The sequence below is a fragment of the Pan paniscus genome, chromosome 17 (genome assembly GCF_029289425.2).
Source record: "Pan paniscus chromosome 17, NHGRI_mPanPan1-v2.0_pri, whole genome shotgun sequence".
In the NCBI taxonomy this organism is placed as follows: Eukaryota; Metazoa; Chordata; class Mammalia; order Primates; family Hominidae; genus Pan; species Pan paniscus.
This window is the reverse complement of record NC_073266.2, coordinates 26,334,489-26,351,354: the sequence shown is the minus strand read 5'-3', so window position 1 is coordinate 26,351,354 and position 16,866 is coordinate 26,334,489. Positions and strand designations below refer to the sequence as shown.

Sequence of the window (16,866 nt, the reverse complement as noted above, 5' to 3'; positions counted from 1 at the left end):
AGGGAAGGCCTGGCTGCAACAATGGAGATTCTCTACAGACGCAAATTTCTCCCACAAGACAGCTTTGCAGGGCCATTTCAGTCTGCTGGCCCTACTGCAGCCATTTCAAAAGAAGTCAAAGAAATATATTTTGGGGCAAAATATTTTGACTTTCTTCAATGGTCAGTCACTCATTTGGTGGTGCTGTTGTTCCCAGGACTGGGAGCCCTCCCAAACCCTTCCTAACACCACCTCCATACAGGGAGCTGCTGCCATGAACAGAGGCGCCCATGCTGACCAAAGCACTGCTGGGCTTCCGCAGACAGCACTGCTGGGAATCTCCCTCAACCATTTCCAACACTGGATGGGTGCTGTGCCCTGGACAGCTGCCAGGATGTTGCCAAAGCCTGCCACGCCCAGTGGACCCACTGTGTTTCTGATGCAGACGACCCTGTCTCTGTCCTGGAGTCACGCGGGACCAAGCTGTGCAGCTGCTTTTCCAATACTTTTAGGGAGTGGGCTCCACCTTGCTCCTTTCCCCATGCGTGGCAGGGTGCATTCCTAAAACTGAAGCCTATCTGAATTCCCACAACACCCCTGACACGTAGGTACTCCAGGTAAAACTGTAGGCTTTACTCATGCCACATGTAATGGGTACTGACCCCCAACACATTAGAGTGGGTGCCCAAGGGATAAATGGGAGTGGGGGCTGGGGATAAAGCAGGAAAGATGAGAAATGAGGTGTAGGGGTCTTGCACAGACCAGGGATGATAATGGGCCAAGAACCAAAGGGTATGAATAATTCAGCCTCATCTTCCTGGGGCTACCCCAGCAGAGTTGTTGTCTCTGCTCTGACCATATCCTACATAGGTCTGTCCCCAGCTTCTGCAACCTTCTGAGACTATGCTAAGAAGCCCCTTCAGCTAAGGAGCCCTTTGTGCTGAGAGCTGGCAGTACCTGGGAGCGTTTGGCCCCATAAGCAGCCCTCAGCCAGTGGTGATGACCAAGGTGTGCAGGTGTGCAAAAGCCCCACACCAGGACTGCAGAGGAACTTGGGCCCCAGGGCTACCTGCGGACCCGCGGCAGCTGACACTGCACTTGTATCAACCTCCTGACTTGGCTCCTTCCCAGCTGGTGTCACCTACTCTCCGATTTCTCCTGGGGGAACTTCCTTAACATATCATTTGCACCTAAGACTCTGTCTCTGGTGTGCTTCTGAGGAAAGCCACCTAAAACTATTTCCAGGATGAAAAAAAACTAAAATTGCTATCACCAACCTCATGCATGCAAAGAATAAAATGTACTTTCCTATAACTCCACCAAATTTAGGTTTAGAGACCTCATCTCCCCCACACTGAATGAACTGTTCAGCCAATTACAGGTCTGTTCCCAACGGTATGCTGGCAAGCCAGGATCTCCAGGGAGGAAAAGAGGAGAAAAGAAAAAACCCTTATTTCTAATATTTCCTAATTTCCATGATGTAAATACTCCCACCTGTGGCCAATCCCAAGCTACAAATATGATGTCCCTGCACTGGGGCAGGGTGGCATAGAAAAAGTTGCAAATGCCAGGCCCTTGCAAGCCCGGGGAGCCTGCCATAGCACAGCACCTTCCCTCGCCAGCCCCTCCCTGGGGATTTGTCTAAGCTGCTGTGAGCCGTGATGCTGGCTGTGATGACCGTCCATTTCGAGTCCCCTGCCCACAGGGTCTTTCCTCATGCGTGGCCACATGGCCCCTCAGGTCTGATGGTGCTGTCTGCTACTTCCATGACACGTGGGCTGTCAGTGACTCTGTTTTCAAATCGCAGCAAGAGCTCGTAGTCTTTTCCCTCTAGGTCTTCCTGCAGTGCGGGTGTTGCACCCAGGAAGCAGGGCACGTCACCTTCTTCCTCTCCTTCCCCACACTTGAAGAATCTGCTCTGGGGATGGGTGGCCAGATAGGGTGGGGGATGCCCCACTCTCCTTGTGAATGCTTCTCAGCTCTCTTCTCAGCACTTTGCCCAGTCACTTCTTCCTTTGGGAGACCATAATTAAAATAACTTTCATTCATTCACTGCTAGACACTCAGGTTTACAGTGAATTAGAAAAAAAGCTTCCTACTTCCAAGGAGCTTGGGTTTAGTTCCTGTTCCCTGTTCAAGAGTTTCAGCCATGCTAAAAGCCACTTACTGCTTGGGAAAGCTTTCCAGGCAGAGAAAATGGCAATTGCAAAGGCACAGAGGCAGAAAGCGACCTGGTATTTAAGGAAAAGAAAGAAAGTCTGAGAGAGTGATGGAGACATTTTGCAAGGGGAGTGGCAGAGTGGCGTGAATCAGAGACGGGCAGAACCAGAGCTTCAGGGTGCGCAGTCTGGGGAGAGGAGGCAGGGTTGTCATTCCAACTGCAAAAGGAAACAAAGGTTTAGAAGATGTAGAGTGACATCATTGTATTTATATTTTTAAAAGATTACTGAAGCCACTTTGTACTGGAAGCAGGGAAATCATTTGGATTAAGTTCCTACAGAAAATCAAGTGCAACGAGGTAGCCATTTGAACGAGGGTTGAGGGAATGGTGACAGCACTGGGAGTATCTGAAATGCAGAGTGAAGGTGGAAGTGACAGGACTTGATCACTGAGTTGATGTGGAGCAAGAGAAAGAGAAAGGAAGCCTCCCAGTTGTTTGGCTGGAGCCCTGGATGGGCCGTGGCGTCCTTCTCTGAGTTGGGGAAGAGAGGAAATGGAATCGAGTTGGTGGGGGCAGTATGAATCCACTTTGCACAGGTTAAAACAAGATGCCCATTAAACACCCAAAAAGAGATGTCAATTAATGAAGTACAGGAGCGTGGAACCCAGGGGAAGACATGAGGACTACAGATGGAAACATGGGGTCGCCAATGTGTGGGCAGAGTGTCTTTTACAAAGCAGAAGGAGTAAAGCAAGAAAGAGAAATCCGCAGCAGCAGAATATACGGGATCCTCTCTAACACAGGAGTGACACGACACTCAGCAATGGCTCTTCTTGGTATTTACCAAAATGAGTTGGAAAGCCATGTCTACACAAAAACTCTCACACAGTGTTTACAGCAACTTTATTCATAATCGCCAAAATATGGAAGCAATCAAGATGCCCTTCCATAGGTGAATGGCAGACTGTGGTACATCCAAATAATGGAATATTACTCAGCTCTAAAAGAAATGAGGTATCAAACCATGAAAAGACATGGAAGAACTTTAAATGCATATTGCTGAGTGAAAGAAGTCACTCTGAAAAGGCCACACACTGTATAAAACCAATGCTATGACCTTCTGGAAAAGGCAAACCTGTGGAGACAGTAAAGGATCAGTAGTTGCCAGGGGTTGGGGGAGGAGGTGATAGGCAAGGCAAGGAGGACTTTTAGGGCAGTGAAACTATTCTGTATGATACTTTAATGATGGATGTGTGTCATTATAAATTTGTTCAAGCCCAGGACCAAGTGTGGCTCATGCTATAATCCCAGCATTTTGGGAGGCCCAGGCAGGTGGATTACCTGAGGTCAGGAGTTCGAAACCAGCCTGGCCAACATGGTGAAACCCCATCTCTACTAAAAATACAAAAATTAGCTGAGCATGATGGCAGGCGCCTGCAATCCCAGTTACTAGGGAGGCTGAGGCAGGAGAATCACTTGAACCTGGGAGGCAGAGGTTGCAGTGAGCCGAGATCATATCACTGCACTCCAGCCTGGGCGACTGACCGAGACTCAGTCTGAAAAAAAAAAATTTTTTTTGTTCAAGCCCATAGAATGTACAACGCCAAGAGTGAACCCTAATATAAACCATGGAATCTAGGTGACAATGCTGTGTCAATGTAGGCTCATCAGTGGTAAGAAATGAACCACTTAGCTGGGGATGTTGACAGGGAGGGAGGCTGTGTATGTGTGGGGTGGGGTGTGTGCGAACTCTCTGTACCTTCTGCTCAGTTTCACTATGGACCTAAAACTGCCCTAAAAAACAAAGTCTGTTTTTTTAAATTAATTCATTTAAGCCAATAATACTGCTTCTAGCAACATTTGCTAAAGAAAACATCAGAAAGAATAACAAAAATAACGTATGTCTAATGATGAAGTGTTATGTAACAATTAAATTTTGTGTTTTCAACCATGTAATCAAATAGGAAAAAAAGATGGAAAAGGAGTGAAAATATCTAGGCTGAGGCCATTTCCTTGTGAAGAGAGAGCCCCAACAATTTTCATTAACAGACGGAGGGCACCACCCATCCAGGTGGGAGCAGATGGAAACCGAGAGCCACTTCTGAAAGAAGACAAAATTGATCATGCAAATGGGTTTGAATGTGATCAGAGGAGATACTTACGCTGGTGGAGGGAGCGGGGCAGAATGTGGAGTGGAATTAGTAATAAGAACATAGAAAACCAGTATAGACAAAAGGGATTACTTACTCAGAGGAAACGTAACAGCCTGTAGAAGTAGAAAAGCGATTCTGTTTTACTAACTGGCTGACCGGTAAATGTGATTTACCTAGTCATAATAAATACCAAATGGTGACCTAAGTTTCAGTGACACTCTCTTGGGATTTCTGAGAGGGCATGACAAGGGAGTGTGATGTGAAGGGGCGGGTTTGGCATGGAGGGTGAGCAAGAGGTGATAACGGGAGCTGAATTCCCATCTTCCCTAATGGGAGGCCCAAAGATTATGCCTGAAACGGAATAATCGAGATGTAGGAATGTCAACATGGAAATCGGAAGACTAAAATAATTTTTTTTAAAAGAAGAGCTAAGAAAGTTGAAATCGGTTGCTTCCTGAGAGTAAGAAATGGGTGGGAAGACTGACAGAGGAAAGCTAGTTTCTCATACACACTAGAGAATAATTTGCCTCTAAATTATATGTATATAACTTTAAGAAAAATAAAACTGAACAAAAAGAGAAGTTTCTGAGAGATGATGTGTCATACACAGCACTATAGCTGATAAGCACTGGTATCTACTGAGTGCCCAGTGTGTGCTGGGCAATGTTCTAGGCACTAGAAATACACCAGTGAGTGGTCAGACACACACACACCCTTCCAAACACGTACATGCCCATAGGTTATCCAGCAGCCCACCATGTGTAGCATGAGTCATGACATTGGGTGCTCACAGCAGGAGGCTGGTGTGCGATTCGAAGTGACCAGAATGGGAGCCAAGAGATCTGAAAATTGTGAGATGCGTCAGGCTTCATCAGCTTGTCCAAATGCTGCTGCTCTGTTTCAGTTGTTAAATAATTATTTTCATCACACCCATGATATTTAAAAATATATTCACAGTTCACTGTTTATGCAGTTAAACTTTATGCCCAGTAATTCATTTAATACCTCATTTTCTGAGTACTGTGCTAAAGTATCTCCCTGAGCAATTCACCATGATAATCTTGGATTAGATAAATGAAATTACCGGAAAATGTCTCACGTAAATTTCATTTTTTGCAATATTTTATCAATCGTTAAAGGAGCACATAGTTATTAAGCTCTCCCTTTACTTCCTGAGTTCCTTCTTACTGGAGGTGTAGCATTTGGGTGGTTGTTTTTAGTTTTCTTATTGGTGTTTTTCTGGCGGAGTCCGAGTAGAAAAAAAAAAATCAAGACTCTAAGTCCATGTCCACAAGCGAACTATGTGGGGTACTACACTAGAACATAAAGCTATTTTGCGCAAGAAATATTAGCGGCTTTACAATTAGAATTAAATAGATTACATTCCATTTTTTAAATTTTTAACTGGCACGAATTTATGTATGTATAGGGTACAATGTGATGTTTTGATTTTTGTTTACATTGTAGAATGATTAAGTCAAGCTAATTAACATATACATCACCTCCTATACTTACTAGTTTTTTTTGTGGTGAAAACATTTGAGAATCTACTTTCATGCCACATAAGGAAGGCTTAGCCACAGCTGCTCTTATGCTGATGTAGGATGCCCTGTGACTCTCCTGGAGTGTTATGAGGAGTTGCTCTCAGGCCATTTCTCACCTACCTTCTATCTCACAGAAACTATCTCTGAGAGAGTTTGCATCTCTTCCTCCTGAGTCCTGATGCAGTCTGACGATTTTGGGCTTGCCTTCTCCCGCACAGTCTAGCCGTAGACTATGACACTGTTAGTGACAGCATGAAATTAACTCCTTGGCCACGGGCGCTGCACCACTCGTGTTACATTGTCACCTGCCCCTGATGTTCTGGTATTGTCTCTTGTTCTGGTGTTGGGACAAGGGATGTCGTGAGTCATCACCTTTGCTATTCTTGATGTTGTGGTCCATGTAAGTCATAAAAGAAAAAAGAATCTACTCTTAGCAATTTTTAAATATAAAATACAGTATGGAGTTTCCTCAAAAAACTAAAAATAGAATTGCCATATGTTCCAGCAATCCCTCTACTGGGCATGTACGCAAAGGAATTGCAATCAGTATGTTGAAGAGCTGTCTACACTCCCATGTTCACTGCAGCACTACTCACAGTAGCCAGGTTATGGAAACCAGTGTCCATCAATGGATGAGTGGATAGAGAAAATGTGGCGTGTATACACAATGTAGTACTATGTGTATATTCAAATTTTTAAGGGTGCATAAAAACTGCCTTCAAGATGGAAAGCTCCTCCATGTCCACGTGCACCTGGGTCAGGTTGGGGACAGCCCTCATGACAGCAATCTGGCCATGGCTGTGAGAAGCATTCTGGGTCAGGTCAGTCAGTCTCTGTCCATTGACCCACAATGGGAACCGGATGCATTCTCAACTCACCAAAGACTCCCTGCAGGGGTCCAGCAGGGCCTCACTCACTTCCCAGATGGAAATGCCCTCTCAAAGTGCCTTCCCAGGGAACTCTTCAAGCACAGCTCAGCTCAACTATTCTCCAAATCAGTGTCCTCAGATGGTTCTGTTCGCTCAATCAGAGAGAAAATATTTCAGTCCCAAACCTTCATGTGTGTATCTTTCTTTATCAACTGTACTAATTAACATATCATGATCATTATGAAACATACACACAGGACGTAGGAAATGAATCTAGATAAAATATGTACTTTTTAGAGAGAGATGTACTTGTTTTTTTGTCTGAAATCTCAGGAAACCACGGTGCACACTCCCTGAGAGTATTTACTTACGCCTCAGAATCCCTCAGCTACCTGAACCATGGGAAGAAGTAAATATATCCCTCCTGGGTCTTGGGTTCACCTCAGTGCCTTCCTCTGCACTGATGGAGACATGGAATAAGCCAATGCCTAGACTGTCTGTGGCTTGAACTAGATATCTCTGTATGCAAGAATTACCTATAATCACACTGCTAAGACACAACTCTGCTTATACTTTAGAATGCAGTTTTTCAGTGACTTTCTACACATCAATATGTTTCTTTTCAAAATGTTCTGTTTTAAAGTTCCTTTTGGAGAGCTGGGCATGATGGCTTATGCCTGTAATCCCAGTGCTTTGGGAGGCCGAGGGGGAAGGATAGCTTGAGGCCAGGAGTTCAAGGCTGCAGTGAGCTACGATTGAGCCACTACATTCCAGCCTGGACAGCAGAGCAAAACCCTATCTCTAAAAACAAAACAAAACAATGGCTGGGCGTGGTGGCTCATGCCTGTAATCCCAGCACTTTGGGAGGCTGAGGTGGGTGGATCACCTGAGGTCGGGAGTTCGAGACCAGCCTGACCGATATGGAGACACCTCGTCATCTCTACCAAAAATACAAAATTAGCCAGGCGTGGTGGCAGGCACCTGTAATCCTAGCTATTTGGGAGGCTGAGGCAGGAGAATCGCTTGAACCTGGGAGGCAGAGGTTGCAGTGTGCAGAGACTGCACCACTGCGCTCCAGCCCGGGCAACAAGAGCAAAACTCCGTCTCAAAATAATTAATTAATTAATAAAATTCCTTTTTTCATTTATCACAAATATTTTCCATGCCACTAAATTTTCAACATTCTTTGTTACCATAATGTTGCATAATTTACTTAATTTTTTATACTTCATGGTTTTTAAATGTTCTATTGCAGACATTTTCAAACATAAATAGGAGAGTTTAATGAACCCAAATGCATTCATCACTCACCTTCAACAATTTTAAATGTTCTGCTATATTTATCCCTAACTCTACCCACTTCCCACACCCCACTAAAGTTTAGTTGTTTTAGGTAAAATTTACATATACTGCAATGCACACATCTTAGTTGTACAGTTTGGGAAAATAGATAAATCAGAGTAACCCACATCTGTATCAAATAGTGAACATTTTTCATCTCCCCTAAAGTTCATTCATAGCACTTTTCATTCAGTACCATGCACCAGAGGTAACCATTGTTATAATTTCTTTTCAACTTGAATGAATTCTGTTCCAGAACTACATATAAGCGGAGTATGTACTCTTTTGTGTTGGTTTTTTAACTCAGTATAACATTCATTATACTGAGTATATAACATCTGAGATTTATTTACATTGTGAAATGTATTAGTCGTTTCTTCTTATTCGCTTGCATTTTGCTGATGACTAAAGATGTTGATCACATCATTTGCTCATTGGTCAATCATATACCTTCCTTTGTGGAGTGTCTGTCCAAATTCCTTATTCGTGTTTGAGTTCTCTTATTTTCATTTTATAGGAGTTCATTGTGGGTATAGGTATTGCAAATACTTTCTATCTATTCATATTAGTAGCATATTTTAACATGCCATTTTGAATTTTATGAAGTCAACTTTATCAGCTTTCCTTGAATGGTTAATTTTTCTGTCCCATCAAAGAAATCTTTGCCTCTCTTAATGTCACAAAAAATATTCACCTATGTTTTCTTCTAAAAAAAGCTTCATAGTTTTAGATTTTATTGTTAGGTCTGTATTCAATTATTATTTGTGTGTGATATGAGGTGGGAGACAAGGTTTGCTTTTTTCTAATGTGTATATCCAGTTGTTCCATCATTGTTTGTTGAGAAAACTTCCATTAAGTTATTTTGGCACCTTTGTTGACATCCAATAGACCATGTTAGTGTGGGTCTATTTCTGCATTCAGTTGTGTTTCATTGATCTGTTTGCCAATTCTTATATATCACACTATCTTGATTACTGTGGCATTATAGTGAACTTTAAAGGAAGGTAATGGAAGTCCTCCAGCTTTGGTCTTCATCAAAATTCCTTTGGATATTTTAGGTCGTTTGCATTTCCACATAAATTTTAGAATCCGCTTTTCAATTACTATGAAAAAGCCTTCTGGGATAACAATTGAGATTGCATTGAACCCATAGGTCAAATGAGAAAGTAAGCACCCTAACACATTGAGCCTTCAATCCATCACAGCTCATACCCCTCCATTTGTTTAGGTCTTTAATTTCTCTCAGCAATGTTTTGTAGTTTTCAATATAGAGGTTTTGCACATCTTTCATCAAATTTATTCCCAAGTATTTCACGGTTTGGGATTCTATTGTGATGAAGATTTTAAAATTTCATGTTCCAATTGTGTTGTTGTTGTCTTTTAGTATATAGCAATATAATTTATTTTTGTGTACCTTGTATCCTGAGACCTAGCTAGACTTACATATTAGCTCTAGAATGCCTTTGAGATTATTCCTTAGTATTTCCTATATAAACAATATGTCTTTTGGGAATACAGACAATTTTACTTTTTCATTTCCAATCTTTACACTTACAAATTCATTTTCTTGCCTTATTGAAACAGCTAAGACCTCACGTGTAATGTTAAATTAAAAGGTTGAGGGGCCAGGTGTGGTGGCTCACATCTGTATCCCAGTGCTTTGGGAGGCCGAGGCAGGAGGATCACTTGAGGCCAGGAGTTTGAGACCAGCCTGGGCAACGTAGTGAGATCCTGTCTCTACAAAAAAAAAAAAAAAGAAATTTGTTTTAATTAGCCAGCATGGTGGTGTGCGCCCGTAGTCCTAGCTACCCAGGAGGCTGAGGCAAGAGGGTCACTTGAGCCTTGACATTAGAGGTTATAGTGGGCTATGCTCATACCACTGCACTCCAGCCTGAGTGACACAGGAGACCTTGTCTCTAAAAAAAAGAAAAGTGATGAGAACAGACATCCTTGCTACCAATGTTAGGAAGTTTTCAGCATTCCACTATTAATTAATGATGTTAGCTGCAGGATTTTAGTGACTGTCCCAATATCAGAAGTTTATTTCTGTTTATAGTTTTTTCTAAGAGTTGGACTTTTTTCACAACTTGATATGGACTTTTTTCAAATGCCTTTTCCACATCTATTGAAGTAACTATGTCATTTTTTGTTAGCATAGTAATGTGAATTGCACTGATTAACTATTAAATATGAAATCAACCTGGCATTATGGGGATAAATCCCACTTGATTATAACATATTATTTTTCTACATTGTTGGATTGAATAATATTTTAAAGATTTTTTTGCATCTATGTTAATGAACCATCTTGGCCTAAAATTTTCTGATTTTGTATTTTATGTCAAGTTTTTATGTTAATATTGTGTTGGCCTTAAGTCACAGAGTATTTTTTTTTCTTCCTGTGTATTCTGAAAGAGTTTGCATAAGATAGGTAATATTTCTTCCTTAACTGTTGTATAGAATTCATCAGTGAAATAATCTATACCTGGAGTTTTCTTTGTGAGGGCACTTTTAAAGCAACTCTAATTTCTTTACTATATATACCACTATTCAGGTTTTCTGTTTTTTTCTTGTACTAGTTTTGGTAAGCTGTATTTTTTCATTTGTTCATTCCATCTAAGTTGTCAAATGTGTTGACATAAAGTTGTTTATAATCTTCCCAGGTTATGATTTTGATACAGAGAGACTCTATAACACTATATCCTCTTTTAAACCGAATACTGGTAATTTGTGTTTCTTTCTTGTTAGAGATTTATTCATTTTGTTAAACTTTTCAAAGAATAATATTTTGCTTTCCTCATTTCCTCCCGGTTTGTTTTCAATTTCTTTGATTTTTGCTCTTCATTATTTCCTTTCGTCTTATTTTGGGTTTAATTTCTTGTCTTTTTCTAGACTCTTAGGGTGGAAATGAAAATCAATTATTTTAAGGCTTTCTTCCTTTTGAATGTAAGCAATTAAAGCTATGAATGCTACATCTAAGAACTGCTTTAGCTACATCTCACAAATTTTGATATGTGTTATTTTCGCTGTCATTAAGTTTGAAATACTTCTCATTTCCTTGTTATTTCTTCCTAGAATCACAGTTTATTTAGAAGTTTATTGTTTAATTTCCAAATATCTGGGGACTTTCTACATACTTTGCTGTTATTCTCATTTAATCCCATTGTGGCCAGAAAGCATGCTCGAAGATGCTCAGTATTTTATAATTTGTTGAGACTTACTTTTGGCCCGAGGTCTGCTCTATCTTGGTGAAAATTCCACATCAACTTGGGAAGAGCATTTTGTCCTTGTTAGGTGTAGGTTTCTATAGATATCAGCTCATTAGAGGTGGCTTATACTTCAGACCTTCTGGTTTTTTAAGCATGTTAAAAGATCCAACTAGGACTGTGGATTTGTTTGCTTCTCCCTTTTGTTCTTTCAGATATTATATTTTGAATTGCTGTATACACATTTATATTTGTTATGTCTTCCTGATGTTCTGACCCTTTTCGACATGATGAACTAGTCCTCTCTGTTCTCAATAAACCTCTTATCTTGCAGCCTATTTTGCTTAATGTTAATATAGACACTCTAGGTTTCTCACGGTTGATGGTTCCATGTGTAGTGGGTTAAATAGTGCTCCTCCATAATTCACTTCCACCTGGAACCTCAGAATGTGACCTTATTTGTAAATCATATTTGTAGATTGTAATTAAAGTAAGGATCAAAATGAGATCACATTGGATTAGGATGAGCTCCACATCCAATAAGACTGAACTTATAAGGACACACAGGGACAGAAGAAAGAAGGCCATGAAAAGACAAAGCAGAGATTGGAGTGATGCTGCCACAAGCCAAGAAGTGCTAGGAGCCACCAGAGGCTGAAAGAGGCCAAGAAGTATCCTCCCCTAGAGGTTTCAGAGGGATGTGGCCTTGCCAACACCTTGACTTTGCCTTCTGGTGTCTAGAACTGTGAGATAATGAATTTCTGTTGTTTTAACCTTCTCAGCTTTTAATTTCTGACCACAGCCCTAGGAAATTAATACAGCATATACCTTAGTAAGTTTATGCTACAACATAATATCATGGACTGAGTGACTTAACAATTTATTTTACCTCAGTTCTAGAAGCTGCCAGTCCAAGATCAGAATGCCAGGTGGCTGTCCTCTGGTGGGGTCCTCTTCCTGGTGAGTAGATGGCCACCTCACTGTACCCTCACATGGCAGGAACAGTGTAAGCAAGCTCTCTGGTGTCTCTTCTTATAAGGGCACTTATCCTATCACAGGGCCCCACCCGCAGGACCTCACCTAACCCTAATTACCTCCCAAAGGCTCCATCTCCACAAACCATCACACTGGGGGTTAGGACTTCAACATATGAATTTGAAAGAGACACATTCAGTCCATAATACCATGGTATATATTTTCATTCTTTTTACTACTAACCTACTTGTGTCTGTATTTAAGATGTGTTCCTTATAAACAGCACTGAGTTGGGTCTTTTCTTTTTAATCCACTCTGACATTCTCTGGTCCTTTATTTTGGGGGCGGCAGCAGTTAGTCCATTTATATTTAATTATAGTTGAATTTAAATCTGCCACTTTGATATTTGTTTCCTATTGAGTTCATTTGTTTGTTTCCCTCTGCTCCTCCTTTCTTTGGGTATAATTGAAGCTTTTTGGTATTTCAGTTTTATTTCCCCATTGGCTTTTAAGACATACTACTTTGCATTATTTTTTAGTGGTTGCTGTAAGGCTGCATTTTACCAAATGATAGCTACTAACTAATGTGGCTATTTAAATTTAAATTTTAAGCTAATTAAAATTATACAAAATTAAAATTTAGTTCCTTAGTCACAAAACCCACATTGCAAGTGTTCAATGAATATGTGTGACTAGCGGCTATCTTATATATGACAAAGCAGTTATAGACTATTTCTAACACTGCAAAAAGTTGTACTGGTGATTTATCACAATCTACTTACAGTTAATATACTATTTAACATAAAATATTGGGATTTTGTGAGCATATAATTCCTTTACCCCCATCTTTTGCAATGTTTTCATATATTTCGCATATATTTCATCTATATACATCATAAGCCCACAATACTAATATTTTTTCTTGAAGAGAAATATGATTTTTTAAGTTTAAAAGGAAAGAATATGGCTGGGTGCGGTGGCTCAGGCCTGTAATCCCAGCACTTTGGGAGGCCGAGGCGGGTGGATCACAAGCTCAGGAGATCGAGACCATCCTGGCTAACATGGTGAAACCCGTCTCTACTAAAAAATACAAAAAATTAGCCGGGCATGGTGGCAGGCGCCTGTAGTCCCAGCTACTCGGTAGGCTGAGGTAGGAGAATGGCGTGAACACGGGAGGCGGAGCTTGCAGTGAGCCAAGATCTCACCACTGCACTCCAGCCTGGACGACAGAGCGAGATTCCGTCTCAAAAAAAAAAAAAAAAAAAAAGGAAAGAATACATATAGTTTTTATATTTACCCACATATTTATCATTTCTGCTGATCTTTATTTTTCGCCTAATCTGATACCATCTTTTGACATATACCCCCTAAAGAGTTACATTTATCATTTTTCATAGCGTGGGTCAACTGAAGACAAATTCTCTCAGATTTTTATCTTATTTTTTACCTTTATTATTGAAATATAACTTTGCAGCATGTAAAATTCTAGGTTAATCGTTGTTTTTCAGCAGTTCAACTGTGTCGTTCTAGTGCCTTTTGGCCTTTATTGTTTCCAGTAAAAAGCTAACATTATTCATATGTTGTTTATCACACATAATGTCTCTTTTTTCTTCAGCTGCTTTTATAATTTTCTCTTCATATTTGGAGTTCAGCAATGTTACTATATGTACATAGATCTGATTTTCTATGTACTGGTCCTGCCTGTGGTTCATTGGGTTTCTTGGATTTATAAATTGTCTTTTACCAAGTATCAGAAATTTGAAGCCACTATTTCTTCCAAAATTTTCTTTTTCCTCACTTCCTAAGACTCTGCACTTATATTAGACCAGATTATATTGACCAACAGGTCTCTGAAGATCTGTATGTTTTTCTTCCACTGCTTTTCTTCCATCTTTTTTCAGATAGGATCATTTCTGTTGATCTATTTTTTAGTTCCTCAATTTATTCTGTCTCCAGTCTGCTGTTAGGCACCTCCAGTGAATTTTTCCTTCAGTTATAGTAATTTTCAATTTCAGTATTTCCATTTATTTCTTGTTATGCTTCAATTTCTTGCTGAGATTCTCCATTTGCTCGTTTATTATGTGTATCTCTTCTTTTAAATATGTGAACATATTTATAATAGCTGCTTTAAAATCCTTGTCTGCTGATTGTTACAGTTGAGTCATCTAGGCATCAATTTACATCAAATTTTGTGGGTCATATTTTCCTGTTTCTGTGCATGTCTAGTGTGCTTTTTGTTTGACACTGGACATTATGAGTGATATGTTGTAGAGACTTGGAGTTCTGTTTTATTTCTCTAATGAATGATTTTTGTTTTCTTATTATAAAAAGTTCACTTGGCTTGACTCAGACTCCAAACTCTGTCTCCCCTGAAGTGAGAAGCACCTGAAATCTTTGTTCTTTTAGCTTTTCTAGTATTTTGTCAGGCCACTGAGGTCTCCCCCATCCATTGTTGTTCAGTGATCTGCCAAAGATTTGAGTAGATTTGATATACAAATGTGAGGGGGTCACACCTCTGAAGTTTCTTTCCTTCTAGGATTTCACTGCTAATGGTCTGGTTTTTCTCCCAGCTCCAAATTGTATTCTGTGACATTTCAAGTCAGAAAGTACAGCCAGCTTCATGGGCCTGTGACCTGCAAATTCATACCAGGGCCACACACATGGTTTAATGTTCTGCTATCACTGTCTTGAAATTATTAGTTTTTCAATGAGGGGCCACATTTTAACTGACGTACTTAAGTATAAAAATCCACTCTAGGCCTGGTGTGGTGGCTCACGCCTATAATCCCAACACTTTGGGAGGCCAAGGTGGGAGGATCCCTTGAGCCTAGGCGTTTCAGATCAGCCTAGACAACATAGTGAAAACTCGTCTTTACTAAAAATAAAAATTAAAAAAATTAGCCAGGCCTGATGGTGCACCCTGTAATCCTGGCTATTCTGGAAGCTGAGGCAGGAGGATTACTTGAGCCCAGGAGTTCTATATTGCAGTGAGCTATGATCATGCCACTGCATTCCAGCCTGGGTGACAGAGAGAGATCCTGTCTTAAAAAAAAAAAATCCATAAAATATTTGTTTTCATTTTCAGCTGACTTTAGTATACAAAATATTATCCTTCTTGTATGATATTGATAAAGTTTAGCTAATAAGTTATAATAGAAAAGCAATTGCTGTAAGTCTCTTGGGTCTCAGTTTCTTCAAAAGCCTTTCCTGCCTCACACACTACTCTTCCCCATCTCGATTTAAACAGGACCTTCCTTTATACTCTGAGAATCCTGTTTTTTCCCTTCATGGCATTAGTGTAATTTACAATTAATATATTTACCTGTGTTTTTATGATTGAGTATATTTCTACCTCATTAGTCTATAAATTCCATGAGGACCCCTGTCTTTGCCTCACCCAGCACCAACAAGAATGCCTAGCGTACTGTAGGCACTTAATTAAATGGATGAATGGATAAATGGATAGATGGATGAGTGAATGAATAGCGAAAATGACAGTGATATTTAGTAACTTTTTCTATTTTCCCAAGTTAGATTTTCTATAGTCCTCCTTTCTTTTGCTCAAATATCTAAAAGTATGCCATAATTTTAGCAAAATTTGGGGAACAATGTTAGGTCAAAAGTAGTACATGTATGCACATTTGTTATTAGTAGTACCCCCAAAAGAAATGTGAATGCCGGATCTCCAACTTCTTGATTTAAAAATGTAATCCAGGCCCGGCGCGCTGGCTCACGCCTGTAATCCCAGCACTTTGGGAGGCAAGGTGGGTGGATCCCTTGAGGTCAGGAGTTCGAGACCATCCTGGCCAACATGGTGAAACCGCCTCTACTAAAAATTCAAAAAAAAAAAAAAAAAGAAAAAGAAAAATTAGCTGGGAGTGGTGGTGGGTGCCTGCAGTCCCAGCTACTCGGGAGGCTGAGGCAGTAGAACCATTGGAACCGGGGAGGCGGAGGTTGCAGTGAGCCGTGATTGCACCACTGCACTCCAGCCTGGGCAACAGAGCCAGACTGTTTCAAAAAGAAAAAATGTAATCCAATGTAGTATTTACATCTAGTGCCAATGGGTACAGTGCACACTGTGCTGCATGCTGTGTTTCATTAAGCAGACTAATCTGGTGTGTTAATGAGAGATGTATTTAACTATCAGCTATAATATTCCATGTCATTTTCCAAGGGACACATCTTACAGCAGGTTTTTCACAAGCTATATTGAAATGTTCACCTGTTGCAGAAGCTCTATAAGATGCTGTGCATTCAGCGGGAAATAACCGAAGACATAGCACCTCTGGCAGGCTTGTTTCTCAGCGTCATGGAGAGAGCGCACCCAGTCTGAAGGCGCATCTGCTCCTCTCTGCCCTATATTGTGGATTAAGAAAATACAGTGTATAATCTCATATTCTCATTTCAGCAAATATAAATAGTACATGGCAATTATATGTGCTCGGTTTTCATTTTTAAGGGTGGAGATTGTTGAAAATGGTGTCGTGGACCAGACTCCAGAATTGGAGATTTTGTAGAGATCAAAGGTATAGTACTATTAAAGTAGGAATAAAGAGTGTGCAGACGTGGGTGTAAGATAATGAGCAGAAAAGGGAGTGGCAAGGTGCAGAGATCTCTGCAAGAAATGGATTGGGGAAAT

At 40.5% G+C, this 16,866-nt stretch overlaps 1 protein-coding gene across 3 annotated transcripts in view; it reads right to left on the bottom strand.

The window, feature by feature from the left end:
- The window catches only part of LOC117977778 (nuclear pore complex-interacting protein family member B8-like), a 79,318-nt gene extending 62,452 nt beyond the window's left edge, over positions 1–16,866 (bottom strand). For all 3 annotated transcript variants that reach the window (XM_063597177.1, XM_063597178.1, XM_063597179.1), the window contains exon 1: positions 1–16,866. This exon is cut by the window's left edge. The gene's annotated coding sequence lies outside the window, so the exon portion shown is untranslated.